Genomic DNA, 16932 nt, shown 5'->3' with positions numbered 1-16932 from the left:
CCCCCCAGGGGGGATGGTCACGCCGCAATCCCTTCTCCTCCATTCTCCTCTCGGGATCTTGGGCACGCACGCACACGCGCCCGGCGTGAGATTTAAGCCACCGGGTCCGAGACGCGAACCGCGGTCGACCACGTGGGAGTCCAGCGACATAGCCATTACGCTAACTGCTGGTTCCCAATATTTTTTAATAAATAAAATCAGAGTAAGTGATAAGGCAGTGATGAAACTCATTATGAAGACATATGTAAATGATTTAGCAGTACTTGGCACTTAGTAACTACTCAATAAATGTTGGCTATTATATTTCCATTTTAATTTCTTTAAATCTTAATTGTTTTCCACTTATACGTAGCCTTTGGATTGGGGTATATTAATGATTAAAACAGTATTATGTGGGAGCAGCAAAGGGCATAATGGTTACATTGCTGGACTCCCATGTAGTCGACAGCAGTTTGAGTTTTTTTATTTTTTTAACCAGTAAAAATGGATTGATTTCTAAAATGTGTGACTTTCACACAACTTTTTATCAGGACTTTATGATTTCATATGATTATATGTGGACAGGTACTTCACAAAACTTACAGTTTACAAAAAAATTGATCCCAGGCTAGCCCTGCAGCAAAGCAGTGAAGCAAAGGAAGCCAGCTCTCACATGGCCAGTCAGGGTTCAAGTCCTGGAGCGGGTGGCTTGGAGAACACTGGATGTGTGTGCTTGGGTGACCAAAACCTTGCCAGGATGGAGAAATGGAGAAGGGACTGCATGTGACCACATCCCATTAGGAAGTGTTTTGTTTGTTTGTTTGGTTGGTTTTTTTTTACTTTCTCTCTCCCTCCCTCCCTCTTTCTCTGGCAAGCACATGAAGCACATGTGCCAAAGAAAGAAAGAAACACACACACACACACAGATCTCAGAAGCATGCCTCTAAATTTTTCACTTCCGTTTTTCACCCCAGGAGGTAAGTCACCAAGTCCCACCGAGGCCACTGCCTGCACATTGCTCTTCTTACCAACTTCTCACCTTCTCTGCTGCTCCCCTCTCCTGGCCAAGGGTGAGGCTCTCCCAGGTGTTCCTCCTGGCTCCATTTTCGACTTTTCCCTTTCTCCCAAAAAACATCCTCCTCCACATTGTCATCAGTGTTTCCACTGAAAAGCTTCTTCTCAACCTGTCTCTCCCCAACTTAAAATCATAGTAACTGTCACTGATCCAGCCAGTTATTCTGGGCACTTCAGTACATGTTTTCTTCTTCTTCTTTTTTTTTTTTTTTGGAGAGGTTTTTGCTACAGGACACGTGTGTTCGCCAGACAGACGGAGAGAGACAGAGAGACAGAAAGCGAGAAATCACCCCCCAGGGGGGATGGCCACGCCACAATCCGTTCTCTTCCATTCTTCTCTTGGGATCTTGGACACGCACACACTCGCGCCCGGTGTGAGTTCTAAGCCACCGGGTCCAGAACACGAACTGCAGTTGACTACATGGGAGTTCAGCAACATAGCCATTACGCTAACTGCTGGTCCCCACATTTTCTTACTTAGTCCTAGAGAACGCCTTTCCCAATGCACACCATAAATTCTACTCACAGAGATCAAACAGCTGTAAATCAATCAATTTGACTACAAGGTTTTTGATATTTGGTCTTATCTATAATTCAAGGTATTTGGTCTTATCTATAATTCTTACTCATTTTAATGGCTCCCAAGTGCCAACTGTGGTAATCTCTACCTTTTACGACTATAAGTTTTAAGCACATACAACACTTATTTTCCGAATATGGTCTCAAGTGTCTCTTCTATTGTATTTATCCCTCTGCCCCACTCCACCATGATGTGTTTATTTTCCCCACCCTTTTCGGTCTGAGAGGGCCCTGTGACTGCTTTGACCAATGGAATAGCAGAAGTACAGAAGCGACGCTGGTCCCATTCCAGGTCTACACTTTAGCTGGCCTGGAAGCTTCTGCTTCTTTCTCTTGAAGGGCTCTTAGGACTCTCCTCCAGCGCCACCTAATCACCAAGCTGTAAGAGGCCGAAACCACATGGAGAGGCACACACATGTGCAGGCTCCCTAGTCAACAGTCCCAGAAGATGAGTTCCCAGCCAATGTCCAGCACCAACTGCCCACCATGTGAGCAGGCCATCCCAGACCTCCTACCCAGTCCAGCCTTCAGGTGACTCCAACCTGTAGCAACTGATGGAAATTACATGTAAGACCCTGGAGAAAAAAGGTCTCGCTAAGCCCAGGCAACCCACAGATGATGAGAGATAATGAGATATTCTTGCTTTAAGCCACCCAGTTTTGGGGTGGTTGGTTATATAGCAATGTCAACAAAACAGCATACAAGCCTAATATTTATTTAATAATTTATGAAAGTAATCTAATACATAACGAATCATACACAAAAACAGGAATTAAAAAAAAAAGTTAGGGACCAGCTGTTAAGCGTAATGGCTATGTCGCTGGACTCCCATGCAGTCGACCGTGGTTCGAGTCCCGGACCCGGCAGCTTAAACTCACGCCAGGCGCATGTGCGTGCGTGCCTAAGATCCTGAGAAGAGAATGGAGGAGTAGGAATTGTGGCGTGGCCATCCCCCCTGGGGGATGATTTCTCGCTTTCTGTCTGTCTTTCTGGCGAGCGCACGTACCCTATAGCAAAAACCTTTCAAAAATCAAACAAACAAAAACTATCTTCTTGATGCTATAAAAATTTTGTTGCCCAATGTTTGTCAGCTCTGATTAAATCCTTTTCATCTCATTATATACAGTAAATAAAGAGTACTTGTAATAAGAATTGGAGAAATACTAGCTCAGCCATTTAAAAAATGACGTTTCCTTATTTTTACATTGCTAATACTTTCTTTATTCTGGTTTTATCCTTTTAATTTTTGATGTTTCATTTTGTTTAAAGCCAATAGTCCCTTTTGCAAGGATTATTGATTAATACAGATAAACTAATCTGCAAATCTCCTTAACCAGGCTCTCATTAACCACAAATCACATCCTGCTGGAAGAGAGTAAATGTGCAAGGCTGAGCAGGTGACCCCTCCAACCATGGATGCCTTCCCTCCCCGTCCTCAGGGCAAGACTCTGGGGAGAAATGGCCCCTAGGCCAAGGCAACCCGACAATGAGAGGTTCTAAGAAATCCTTGTTTTAAGCCACAGAGTTCTGGGGTAGTTGGTTATAGGGCAATGTTAACCATGTAAGCCTAATATTTATTTAATAATTTACTAAAATAATCTAGTACATAATACATCATACACGAAAACAAAACTCTTTGAAAAAAGTGAGTTAAACATGAAAAACATTTTAAAATAGTGTCCTAATTATGGTTGTGTTGTGACAACGTTTGTCACCAAGTTTGTGACAGTGTAGCAGTGTGACAGAGTAAGCGCATGTCAATCCATGAGCGTTAAATAGAAGTACCATTTCATTTCTTCTCACATGTTACAGAATACATGCAAGAAGTTCCTCTAACCCCAGTGAACTCTGTTGTATGTTCCAAGGTGCTGAGAAGCCACTTGAAAACCCACGGAGCTGGAGAACAAAGGGCCTTCCACTGAGCTTACCCTGTGGGGCTCTGCACTTTCTTGATCTGCCAGTCTCTCCCCCTTCCCTCCCCTCCCCTTGTCCTCACTTGCACTTCACATTTTCCTCTGCAAGTAGAGGAAACTAGCTCTAGGTCATCACTTAGAACCAGGGATCGAGAAAGATTAGGAATTTCATCTCATGTTTGGAAACAATTAAGCTTATCGTTGTGCGTTTTATAGAAAAAGAATCACATAACTTCTGAAAGGGAAGAATAAATCCTAATTAAATGAGGCTGGTTTTTCAAAATCTGGATATTCTCTCCTAAAGCTTTGGAGAACATTTTGTTTTACACCCATACACAAGCAGATGTTCTGCTTTTAAGAATTCAGGTTAATCTACTCTGAGAAAATGAATAGGAAAAAAAAAAGGGCATTGGGCTACGATGGGCAGAGATGATTTAAATTTTTATTGTGATTAAGTGCTTTATTTAGAGTCCATAACATATGCTCATTAAAATAAATACATTATAGTAAATACATGATAAACATGAAAAAATGGAAGTGGTTGCTGACTGACAATGAGCAAAACAGGCAACACAGGAAAACATGCGTGTTTTAGGAAAATGTTCTTTCTGTGAGTGTGATATATGTTCAAGAAAATATAAAACACCTATCTCTCATGGGTCTCTTTTAAGATGTGCTTTTTTTTTTTTTTTAAGGCTTTTGCCATAGGATGCATGCACTCATTGGAGAGAGACAGAGAGACAGTGAGAGGGAATATGAAGGAATATGAGGGAATATGGTACTCCCATGTAGTTGACCACAGTTCAAGTCCTGGACCTGGCAGCTTAAAACTAACACCGGATGTATATATGTACATGCCCAACATCCCGAGAGGAGAATGGAGGGAAAGGGATTGTGGTGTGGCAATCCCTTTGGGGGGTAATTTCTTGCTTTCTGTCTGTCTCTCTGGCGAGCACATGCACTCTACAGCAAAAATCTCTCTCAAAAATAAAAAAGAAAGGTTGTCAAGCTTTTGGAGGTAAAAATGAGGAGGCATGCAGCTGCATCACAGTTCTTACAAACCTCACATACTCACAGGCCCTGCAGTGGTACAGTGGTGCAGCACTAATGTAATGCTCTTTGGGACCGATTCACCTGGCAAGGTTCAGGGTTCATGTCTGGGGACTTCCTCCCTTTTTTTTAGAGAGAGGTTTTTGCTATAGGTTGCGTGCGCTCGCCAGAGAGAGACAGAGGGACAGAAAGCAAGAAATCACCCCCCAGGGGGGATGGCCACACCACAATCCCTTCTCCTCCATTCTCCTCTCAGGATTTTGGGCACGCACGCACATGGGCCCAGTGTGAGTTTAAGCCACCAGGTCCAGGACTCGAACTACATGGGAGTCCAGCGACATAGCCATTATGCTAACTGCTGGTCCCTTCCCTGAACATGCCAGGCATGTGTGTGTCCACATCTGGAGCTAGCTAAGATGGGGAGTGGGTCATAGTCTCTCTCCCTCTTTCTCATCCATAGAGGAAGTAAAATTGCATAAGTGAACTAAAAAAAAAAAAAAAAGCCCTTATGTTCTCTCATTTTATCATGGAGAGATAAGGCCCAGAGCATGCCCTGTGTCTGTCACCTGCATAAGATAAGAGCCTACTACCTTCTACATCCCTCACTGGCACTGAGGGTCCATAGACCAGAGTCACGGTATGGGAAATGGTGAAGTCTTGGAACAAAAACTGCCATTGCTCCTGCTGCCTCAATCTAACATAATCCAAATTCAGACTATCCCACAGGGCACACCGCAACTTCCTTCTTCTAATGCCAGACTCCCCCCAGCTGGAAAAGAAAAAGCAGTAAGAAAAGACATGAAGGCTGACAGTGGAGTCGTGGTGGCTTCATTACAGGTTTTGCTGACGCAGTAATTGCAATGATCCATTTCTTTATACCCTAGTAGTTTTTGCTGCTTACTGGACAATTTGGAGCAAATGAAAGAAAAGCTTTACTTTTGTACAACACGAGGAAGAAGGCAGTTGTACAAGGGGAGGTGGGCAAAAAAAACTGGCAAGATACTCCCACCCTACCTCCAGGGTCATCTGGTAGACAAGGCTTGGGAAAGACTTAATAAAGGTGGAAGATCTGGAAATGATTGGCTTCTAGCACCTGTCTATTCTGTGTACTTCTTGGAAGTCTTCCTGAATCCCTAGGCATGAGCTCGGCAGGTTAGAGATGCTAATTTTATTTTATTTATTTATTTTTTGCCCCTAATTTTTGTTATAGGGCACATTTGCTCACCAGAGTGTTAGAGAGAGAGAGAGACAGAGGGAAAATGAGAAAGCACCCCCAGGGAGGATGGCCACAACATAATCCATCTCCTCCATTCTCTTCTTGGAATTTGGGGCCCACCCACCCCCTTGCTCCCTGTGGTTTTTTTTTTTCAAGTCAGTGGATCTGGTACTCAAACAGCCCATTTGAACATGTGGGATCCAGTTACCTTAACCACTAACCCACCGGCTGGCCTGTGAGACCCTAGTTCAACCTTACGTTTAATGGAGCATTTATGACACTTGATTATTACCAGACTCACCTATCAGCCTCCTCTTGTCTGGGCAGTGACTTCATTGTCTCTTAGATTTCTACGGCTTAGTACACAGGCAGGCATAGGTGTGAGTCTCAGTAAAAATTTGTTGAATAAATTGATTAAATACATGAATCATATTTTTGGTTAAGTGAAAAACTGAAAAATGAGCATTTTACACACACGCACGCACAGAAAATGTGAGGAAGCAGAAAACAGATACCTATATAAAGTCAATGGTGGTAGGCACAAAAGAACCAAAAACAGATTTTAAACATGGTGATTTGTACAGGCTGTGTCACAGATCTATGAACCTACTGACTGCACTGTCTTTATCTAAATATAAGATATTTTCTTCCCTAACTTCTACACATCTGGATATAGACCATGAAATGTCCCTGGAACGTTTTCTGAATCTTCAGCCAGGAGTTCTGAGTTGATTACAAGATTTCACTTTGAGCTCCAGCTCCACTATCAAGTTCATTTCAAGTTCTAGCTCTATTATCTAGCAATTAAACCATGGACACGTCACCTAATGTCCTTAAACCTCACTTTAATGTTTCGGAACTTTAGCTGTCCTCCCTATGGAGGTGGAAAGGAACTATGTACATAAGAGCAGTATGCAAACTGCTAAATAGAATATGTTACAGAAAAAGTGTTCTAACATCAGGTGACCCCACTTACTAGACCCAGTCATGTGCCAAAGCACATCGACTCTAAATGATACTGCCAGAATCGATTCTAGCCATGCCACTTACTAGCTTTGTAAGATGGATCTAGTTATTGACCCTCTCTGTGCCTTCATTTCTCCATCTCTGAAATGATATTAATCACAGCTTTTATGAAGACTAAATGAGTCCTCATAATAAGGCTTATGCTGGCACCCAGGAGGATCTCAATCTATGTCGGCTATAATTATTACAGTGAAGATTCATTTTGGGTCTGAAGGTCTTTGGAGATGATTTGGCCTCTGTGAAAGCTCAATTATTTGCAATTTCAGAGAGAAGAAAAGATCCACAGGAACTTCGCTCTCTATAAACTGAACCTTGTGGCATGGCTTAATTAGAGCCCTGCTGCATGGCTGAGAGTGGTGCTTGACCTTAGATGCTTCACAAATCCTCTTGGCAAACTGACCACTTCATGAGGTCAGCACTGCTGCCATTGTACCAAGAGGCCCACTGGCTTTTCAGCCTTTGCTCAGATTGCTGGGGCTGCATGCAGGAAAACCAATTTTCCACTGGGATTCTTTCAATGTTCAGACTTGCTATGGTCTTCCACTGAGTTCAAACTCATTTCCGGAGGGCTCTTGGCAAAGATTCCTGAATCAAATTTGCACCAAATCATCCACTGCAGCTGCCACAGTGTTATCTTCAGCTTCGTGATGGTTCCTTTGGTCAAACCACACCAAATGGGAAGCATTCACAATGGCAAGGCTGGGTCACCAGAAACGCACAACTAATTTCCATGACAAATATGGTAATGAGGTCTTATCTGGAGGACACATATGGAAAAAGAATGGAATCTGTCCCCTGTTGGCAGAGTCACCCCAAAGGAATGAAAAGATCAGTAATCATCCCAGCTGGAGTAGTAATGAATTGCTGCAAAATCAGCTTATGGGTCAGCCTTGTGGCCCAGTGGTTAAGGGAGCCAGATCCCACATGGTCAACTGCATGGTTGGAATCCTGGTCCTAGTAGCTTAAAAACTTTTTCAAGGTACTTCATTCAGGTAGTTATATGAGGGCCAGCTGCATAGCACAGCAGTTAAGCACTGTGCAGAGAAAGCCGGACTCCACCAGTGTTTGAGTCCCAGCCTCAGCAGTGTGAAAACATACATGTGTCCAGAATCCTGACTGATGGAAATTTGGAGGAAAAAGGACTAGTGTGTGATCAGGCCACATCTGTTTGTCTCTATATCCCTCGCTCTTTCATCCATACTTATGCACCCCCTGATATAATAATAACAATCTTTAAAAAGTTATATAAGGGGGATGGTAGGTAGTGTGGTGGTCAAGGTGCTGAACTCCCACATGGCTGACCATGGTTCAAGTCCTGGACCTGCTGGCTTGCTTTCTCACTCCTCCATCCCCATTGAATTAAAAATAATAATAACGAATACAATTAAATAAATAATTCTATTTTAAAAGTTACATAAAGTGATGTAAGTTATGGCATGATGGTTAAGGGTGCTGGACTCACACTCGGCCAACCACAGTTCAAGTCCCAGACCTTCATCACTTTCCCTCTCTCTCTCTGTGTCCCTCTCTGATCAAATTAAAATAAAATAAATAAATAAAGTTAAATAAAACAATCCTTTAAAAAAATAGTTATGTAAGATCTCATTCTCCTAAGAATGCATAGAATTGATTTGAGCAGGAGGAACTGGAAAAGAGGAGGCCTGTTGGGAGTGTATTCCAGCATTCTGGGGCCCAACCCCCAAAAAAGAAAGCAAACAATCAATGGTAGAAATTCTGCAGTCTCCACAACTGTACACTGCGCAGATGGCAGACCAGAGAGAGAACACGGACTTTCATTCTAAAATCCCTGCCTCACCCCACCTCACCCCAATGGTGTATGTAAGCCTTAATGGGTCGCTAATAGATAGTTTCCAGTGATGAACAACTTTTATTCAATATGAGACTGTTCCTTTTCCTTCCTTCCTTCCTTTCTTTCTTTTCTCTCTTTCTTTCTTTTTTTTAAAGTTTTTGCCATAGGGTGTGTGGACTTGCCAGAGAGGGAAATTGAGAAATCACACCCCGAGAGGGGATGGCCACACCACAGTCCCTTCTCTTCCATTCTCCTCCCTGATTTTGGCCATGCACACACACATACCTGGTATTTCTTTGAAGCCACAGGGTCTTGAACTCAAATAGTGGAAGTGGCCATGTGGGATCCAGTACCTTAACCTCCATGCCATCTGCTAGCCCTTGTTTCTTTTTTTTGAATTGACCAGGTCTCACTCTGTCATGATCCTTTGCCTCAGTCTCCCAGCTGGAACTACGGGCACCACACTTTGCTCTTTTTTCAGACAAGATCTTACTGTTACTCAAGTTGGTCTCAAGCATACAATCCCCCCATTCCAGCATTCCCAGTTAACAGGGATTACAGGTACACACCACTAAGCAGAGACCAGGAACAGAACCTGGGCCTTCCATGTGGTCCCTGCCTGTGGATCACAGTCATAGCTGTGAGCACCATGCAACTGAGCTGAAGTCATGTGGTTTATACTTTTCTTGAAAATCGACTTTCATGAGGTGAGAGGCTTGTGGTACTGAGGCCTGTCACACACCAGCTGGGAGCACTCTTAATAGTTCGCTCCCTGGATCATAAGAGAAAGTGTATAATACCTTGAGAGAGCTTTCTATGATTTAGTGAGACAGTCAGCAGCAATCCCTCCATCTCAGGGCAGCCAAAGGACCAAATTTATAAGAAATACAGTGTAGAAGGGGTGCGGATTTATGATGTATCTTTGACTCCTTTTGCTTTAATTGATCCTATTAGTCACAACTTGATAAACTATGAGATTCCTTTCTAAATCCACTCCTTGCCCCTTCTTCACTTCCATAATTTTCTGTAGCACAATACGAAGTATATGCTTACTCTACAGATTGCCAAGTAGACATTGAAGAAAAGTATGAAGAAAAAGAAACCACCCTAATTATTTCATTATTTATTATATGAAAATATTAACATAGGTATGTGTGCATGTGCGCACACACACTCTTATGAAAGAACCAGCGGTCTTCATGTGAACCTGTTGTTCAAATGAGCTCATTTAAATAGATGTGTCAGATGTAAGCGCATACAGGGAAACACACAAGACTTCGGCACATAAACAGTTAACATACTTTGTAATAACCACACACACACACACACACACACACACACACACACACACACACAAATTACACTGGTTACAGGAAGAATTCCAGGGCAACCACCTTCTTCTGGAGACGTTCTGCACCAGGCCCTGAGTTTCTCACACATTTCACTGCATTTCGTGCTCACAACACTGTAAGATACTATTTTTATGAGCCCCATTTTACAGATGAGCAAATTGGAAGAGGTTTGGTAATTTGCTAGAATGATCGACAGGACTCAGTACTTCAGCTATAGTTTATTACAAGAGGATACAGGCAAAATCAGAAAGGGAAAAGGCACAAGAGACAAAGTCCAGAGAAAACCAGGCACAAGCTTCCAAGAGCCCTCTCTCAGTGGAGTCACAGAGGATGCACTGAATTCCTCTGAAGAGTGGTGCCAGCACATGGGGTAAGCTGCCTACCAGGGAAGCTCATTAGAGACTCAATGTCGAGGGGTTTTATTGAGGGCTGGTCATGTTGGCCCTCTTTGCCTGGCACATACCAAAATACTAGGCTCCAAAGAGGAAAGAAGATGTTCAGCAGTAACCACTTTGTAAAAATTATTTAAATACAGTGATCCTTTCTTATCAGGGAATAGTGGCAACCCTCTCAAAATCCAAGCTCCCAGACAAGCATCAAGGGACACTATTGCAAGCCCTCCTTTCTGCGACCGGCAGCCTCAGGTCTCAGAGCTACTTCATTAACTCTGCACAGAGCTAGACTGAAGAGCCTTGGTCAACTGTGAAGACGCAGAGGACAGGGTGTCTGTGATGGCAACCAACAGAAAGCAACTCAAGCGTATTTGTTATGTTCACTTCAGAGAAACTGTGCTGTGTGTCTAGAAGGTAGATGTTTTGACCGAAGTAACGTACCTACCAAGAGTAGGAGCTAGAGCGCAGTCTTGAGACCACACAGGGCACTTGATGGAAATGAAAGTAGAAAGCAGAGTCTGCTAAGTCTAGGCTTATCTTCGCCATCAGTGAAGATACTGATCAAATAATTTCATTTTTGCACCTATGTTATAAAATACTATTATAGTCAGACATAACAAAACACAAGTTGATTTTGTGCAGGCAGCTAGCTTGTTGGTCTGCATGACAGTGATTAGAGAACTATCAGCAAATGTTTTCTTTTTCTTTTTTCTTTCTTCCTTGAGAGAGAAAGAAACAGGTAGATAGATATCCCAACAGGGTCTTCATATCGTGACCTAACCCCAGCCTTAGCCAGCCCGTCATGGGTACACACCTTAGAACTCGAACTGAGGACTTTCCCATGTGGAACCAGTTATACCATCCCGTGCCACCTTCTTGCCCCAGAGAATTAGACACTTTTCATGGGCTACATGGGCAACAAACTCTCTCAGTAATTGCCATTAACTTATTGAAAAAAAATTGCCTGAGTAATTTTTAATAACTTCCAAGAGAATACTGAATTACGAGGTCGGCTAGTGGCATGCTGGTTAAGGCAGATGGATTTCACGTGGTGAACTGCATGATTTCAGTCCTAGGCCCCTAGGCTTGAAAAACATGCCAGCATGTGTGGGTATGCGCCCAAAATCACCCCCCAAGGAGGATGGCCTCGCCGCAATCCCTTCTCCTCCATTCTCCTCTCAGGATCTTGGGCACGCATGCATACACACCTGGTGTGAGTTTAAGCCACTGGGGCCGGGACTCGAACCATGGTCAGCTACATGGGAGTTCAGTGACAAAGCCATTACACTAACTGGTCCCCAAAGTTGTTTTGCGTTGAGTTGAATTTCTTCACTCTTTTTGCAATTTTCGGTGACATGACTACAACCTCCACTATTGCTGGGATTTCCGTTTTCAGCTATAGGGTGCATACACGCACCAGAAAGAGACAGAGAGAAGAAAATGAGAAATCGCCCTCCAGAGGGGATGGCAATGCCACAATTCCTTCTCCTCCATTCTCCTCTTGGATTTGTGGCATGTAGATACACGTGCCCAGCATGAATTTCTTTTTTTTTTTTTTAGAATTATTTTATTTTACTTTTATTTATTTATTTATCTATTTTTAATTTGACCAGAAAGGGACAGAGTGAGAGAGAGAGCAAGTGAGAGAGAAAGAAAGTGGAGAAACCAAGTCGCCAGGTCGGGACTCAAACCACTTAGCATCCTTAACCACCATGTTACCTGCAATTCCCTCTTTTATTTATTATTATTATTATTTTAATTTAACTAGAGAGAGGAGGAAAGTGAGAAAGCAAGCCGCTGGGTCTGGGACTCAAACAGCAGTGAGCCATGTAGGAGTCCAGCACCTCAACCACCACGCCACTTGCCAGTCCCTACCCCCATCACCCCTACCATGATTTCAAGCCAACAGGTCCAGGACTCAAACTGTGAAGTTGGCCAGGTGGGATCTGGCACCCTAACCGCCACACCACCTGCTGGCCCAAATTTCATCTGTTTGATGATGATAAAGTGATCAAAAATTCAATCATGGGTGAGAAGAGGAAAATTCAAGCTGTTCTATATGGACAAGCTAAATAGCAATGAAATAGGACATAGGTGCACAACATATAGTTAGGGTATGGATCCGTGAGATAGAGTCAACTTACAAGATGGAGTCACTTTGGTCAAGCTTTTAATAAAAGTCATTCACTGCTTTCACTAGAAATCAATTATTAGCTTTCACTGCTTGCTCACACAGAGAATTGCTTAAAGCCAGAGCTGTTTATAGCCTGCTTGAGATAATGACAGCTAAAACTAACATTTTTCCATATCACTGATACATTTTAAACAAGGAGTATAGTCTCTCTTGGTCTGGAGTGCAAGAGAGCAAAGGACCTTGAGCAATAACCTGTCATGAGCTATCATTTGAGAAATGGGAACATGATATGCCAGCTTGCACCTGCAAGATAAGGGTGTCTAAATAAGTTTACATTTAAGAAGCACAAGGGAAAAATACATAAAAGAACAAGGCTTCGTTTTAGACTTGTGGGAGACATGATAAAAACTAGAAACTTCATGAGACACATGATAAAAACTAGAAACCTCATGGGACACAGCCCTCAAAGATCTGCTGAATGTTAACGAATTGAGGTCCAAATGTCTAATGTCTTATGTTTTGTAAGCCTACTTCCAAACAGGAAAAGGATACATAAATCATGTGACACATAGCTCCCACGAGGGAAATACATGGACAAGTAGCTCCTTGCTGGGATTAAAAACTCCTTGCCCCAGCTCCTCTTTGGCAACCCATTCCTGGGACTCCTCCCTATTTAGGAGCTCTGTTTTTCCTCTCCTCTCTTAATAAACTCTGCTTTGCTATCCCCTCCTTGTGTTTGCATCTCTAATTCTTTGTGAGCGTGAGACAAGAACCTGGACAGCTTGCAGCTCTAGATTCAGCACTGGTAATGGGCCTAATCACCCCAGCTTCCTGCATCAGCAATACAGAAAAACTAAGAATGTTACTATTTGTCCTTAAAAGTCTACCAGTGGCTCTAATTAGACATGGTGGACTGAATACATGTGCCTTTCTCCGCATCTTTTTAGAAACTCACTGAAACTTTGTTTTAATTTTATGTTAATCCATAAGGAAAAGAGAAAGGGTATCAAAAGAATGACAATGAGTGACTTTAACACATTTGAGAAGGTAGAAAGCTGATAGTGGAAAAGCAACTTCCAGACTAGAAGGTATTAAAATCTTATTGTCCAAAGAAGGAGATATTGATGAGAAGCCAGTTTCCACAGATTCTCCCAGTAACTCAGAATAGAGGCACTAGGGACTTTGAAAGGTGGGGCTGAAACAGGGACTTTTGATAAAATTCTGCACGGCCATGTGTCGATGACATTAACAAGGGAGAATACAATTGGTAATAGTTGTATTTCTCTTACTACTGCCCTTCGATCCCTTTTTAACGTCTGCCTTCCCCATCTAAAGAGGAGCAGACTGATCCTGTTATGTCTCCACTTGTATCAGGAATATTTTAAGTATTTAAAAAACTAGTGGCATAGTGGTTAAGGCAGCTGCATCCCACACAGCCAACGTGCAGTTTGAATCCTAGACCCAGCTGCTCGTTCTCTCTCTGACTGGTGAGCGCAGTGCACTATAGCAAACATTTTAAAAAACAGAAACAAAAAAACCAGTATGATCTGAAATAAAACATTCACTTCATGTTACACTTAAAGCTTTACCCCCTGAGCAGCCTCTGCTCCCATCTCCAAAGAGCTTGGGTTGGTAACATCCAACAAGAATAGAGCTCCTGGTTGTTCACTGCTTTTGTTCTACCTCCTCCCACTCCCAGGCTGTTGCTTCTGGAGCCCCTATTCCTTCTGAGCCCTAAGAGGACCATGATGAGAGGAAATGGGAAAGGTCGTATTTGTCTAGGACCATTCTAATCGGGCTCTGGGGCTCCTCCTCCATGGCAAATGCCCAAATGCTATTGGTTACTGCACTATGGACCTTGACAGATTCATTTTCTTTTTAAGAGATATTTTAGCTATAGGGCGCAAGCACTTGCCAAAGAGACAGAGAGACAGAAAGCGAGAAATCACCCCCCAGGGAAGATGGTCACATGCCAGTCCCTCCTCCTCCATTCTCCTTTCGGGATCTTGGGCACACACACACGTGCCCAGCGTGTTTCAAGCCACAGGTCCAGGACTCATATCGTAGTTGACGACAGGGGAGTCTAGCAATGTAACTATTACACCATCTGCTGGTCCCATATACGAATTCTTCCTTCCTCTCATTCCCATCACCAGCAGAGACCTCTGTCATGTAACTCCCCACTGCAACAATGCTCATCCTGTGTCCCTCATAGGATTCTACTTCAGCCCTGGCTTGGGCATTATACCTCACACAGCTTTGGACGCCTGAGCTATCCTTTCCAAGATGTTCCTGAGTCCTTTCCTCTCAGTTCACAGAGCCGATGGCTTCTTGGCCCCATGCGACTATGGAATGACAAGCTGCACCCTCTTGACTCTTCCACCACAGGCAGTGCCACCCAGTCAGCTGCTCCAGGAGAGTCTGATGCTGTACGCACTCCCTGCCCACGCCAGCCAGAACAGGTCAAGTGCTCTCAAGAAATCTCCAGGCACCACTCCAGACCCTTTAGACAAAACATGTCTTCACATAGTTTTGGGTAAGTATTGTGTTGCGGAGCTGGAGGAATTACTACTCCCTCTCTTCCTCCAGGGTAAAGGAGGGTCTGGAAGTACCAAACACTCCTTGCTTGGCTAATTTTTCTTTTATTTTTTTTAAGACAATACTCTTCTTCCCTTCCCTGTCTAATCTCCAGCCTTCTCCTAAATATACTGGGTTGCCTGAAAAGTCATGATGCATTTTTCTATGTAAAAACACATCGTGACGTTTCCAACAACCCAATAAACTGGAAATAAGTGATAGGGTAAAGGCTGCAGAATTAGTTTGGCCATCTTTTTAAAAGTACTTCAGATGTATGGGAAATGCTGATTAGGAAAGAGGAGGTACTTGGCTTCTGCACTCAGCAGTGGGGTCTGGGGTAGGGAGCTGGGCCAGTTCAACATCCGCCTCCCCCGTGTTAGGCTCAGGAACACTTTAGGTCTCCACGCTCCCCCAGCACAGCCCAGAGACTGCCCCTTCCTGATTCCAGCAGAACATGGGAGATCTATTCACTGACAAGAAGTGAACCAGGCAAGATTCAGGCTGGGGAGAATCAAAACACTGCTTCAGAGGGATCAAGTGAAAATTCACACACTAAATGGTGACACCTCCACTCCCCTAGCCCTGTGAGTCTTCCAGAATTTGGCAGGAAGTGGAATGCAGATTGGATTATTTTTTCCTGGAAAAACTGCATAAGACCCCAAGAAAAGACCTGGAGTTAAATGGCCAAGTCATTTGTTTCCACGTGTTTGTATAACTGAAATAACCAGCAAAGGCATTTAGTGTGTGCACAGAGCTTCCTGTGGGCTTCATTCTTAAATATGTCCACTATTGGAAGAAAATCTATATGAAGGACAAAAACCCTATTCCCCCACACCAAAGAAAAAGAAAAGCAAAAAAGGGAAGTGTGGCCGTGCAGAGACGGGAAGAAAAACTTTTCAATCACAGAAAATATAGGGAAAATATTTCACTCACGAAACAATAATATGAGGTTATTTTTATAATAGAACGTTTAGGGACCAGCGGTTGGTGTAATGGCTATGTCGCTGGACTCCCATGTAGTCAACCGCAGTTCAAGTCCTGGACCCGATGGACCCATCCGATGGCTTAAACTCAAGCCAGGTGCGTGTGCGTGCGTGCCCAAGATCCCGAGAGAATGGAGGAGAAGGGATTGCAGTGTGGCCATCCCCCCTGGTGGGTGATTTCTTGCTTTCTGTTTTTCTGTCTCTGTAAGCCTCTCCAAATAAATAAATAAATAATAAAAATAAAATAGAATGTTTAAAGCTTTATAAACTAGAAATATATATATATGAAAAAAAATTCGAGGGATAAGTTGTAAGATCATATTTACAAAATCTTTCCCCCAACCCAAAATATTGAACACAAGGACAGAAAAAAATTTAAAAATGAGAAGCTCAATCAAAAAGATTTAACATCAAGCTAATGAGATTTTTTTTCCTTTTTTTTTTTTGGAGAGGTTTTTGCTATAGGGCGCATGCACTTGCCAGAAAGACAGAGAGAGACAGAGAGAAAGCAAGAAATCACCCCTCAAGGGGGATGGCCACGCCACAATCCCTTCTCCTCCATTCTCCTCTTGGGATCTTGGGCAAGCACGCACACACAGCCAGCGTGAGTTTAAGCCACCGGGTCCGGGACTCGAACTGCGGTCGACCACATGGGAGTCTAGCAACATAGCCACTTTGCTAACTGCTGGTCCCAGGTAATAGGATTTTTAAAAAAGAATTATTTATATATTTAATTCCATTTGTTATTGTTATTATTATTATTATTATTATTTTTTGACCAGAGAGAGACAGAGAAAAAGAAAGCAAGAAAGCAAGCTGCCAGATCTGGGACTCAAACCATGGTTAG

General features: G+C 43.1%; 1 protein-coding gene and 1 pseudogene across 1 annotated transcript in view; one reads left to right on the top strand and one right to left on the bottom strand.

Moving 5' to 3' along the window:
* BCAT1 (branched chain amino acid transaminase 1) overlaps window positions 1-16932 on the bottom strand; it is a 116678-nt gene that overhangs the window by 77588 nt on the left and 22158 nt on the right. The gene's annotated exons all lie outside the window — the stretch shown is intronic.
* Window positions 1-16932, top strand: part of LOC102475277 (acidic leucine-rich nuclear phosphoprotein 32 family member B-like) — a 30926-nt pseudogene that overhangs the window by 2795 nt on the left and 11199 nt on the right.

The sequence above is a fragment of the Tupaia chinensis genome, unplaced genomic scaffold, assembly GCF_000334495.1.
Source record: "Tupaia chinensis unplaced genomic scaffold, TupChi_1.0 Scaffold000028_1, whole genome shotgun sequence".
Taxonomy (NCBI): domain Eukaryota; kingdom Metazoa; phylum Chordata; class Mammalia; order Scandentia; family Tupaiidae; genus Tupaia; species Tupaia belangeri.
This window is presented reverse-complemented; position numbering and strand designations above follow the sequence as displayed.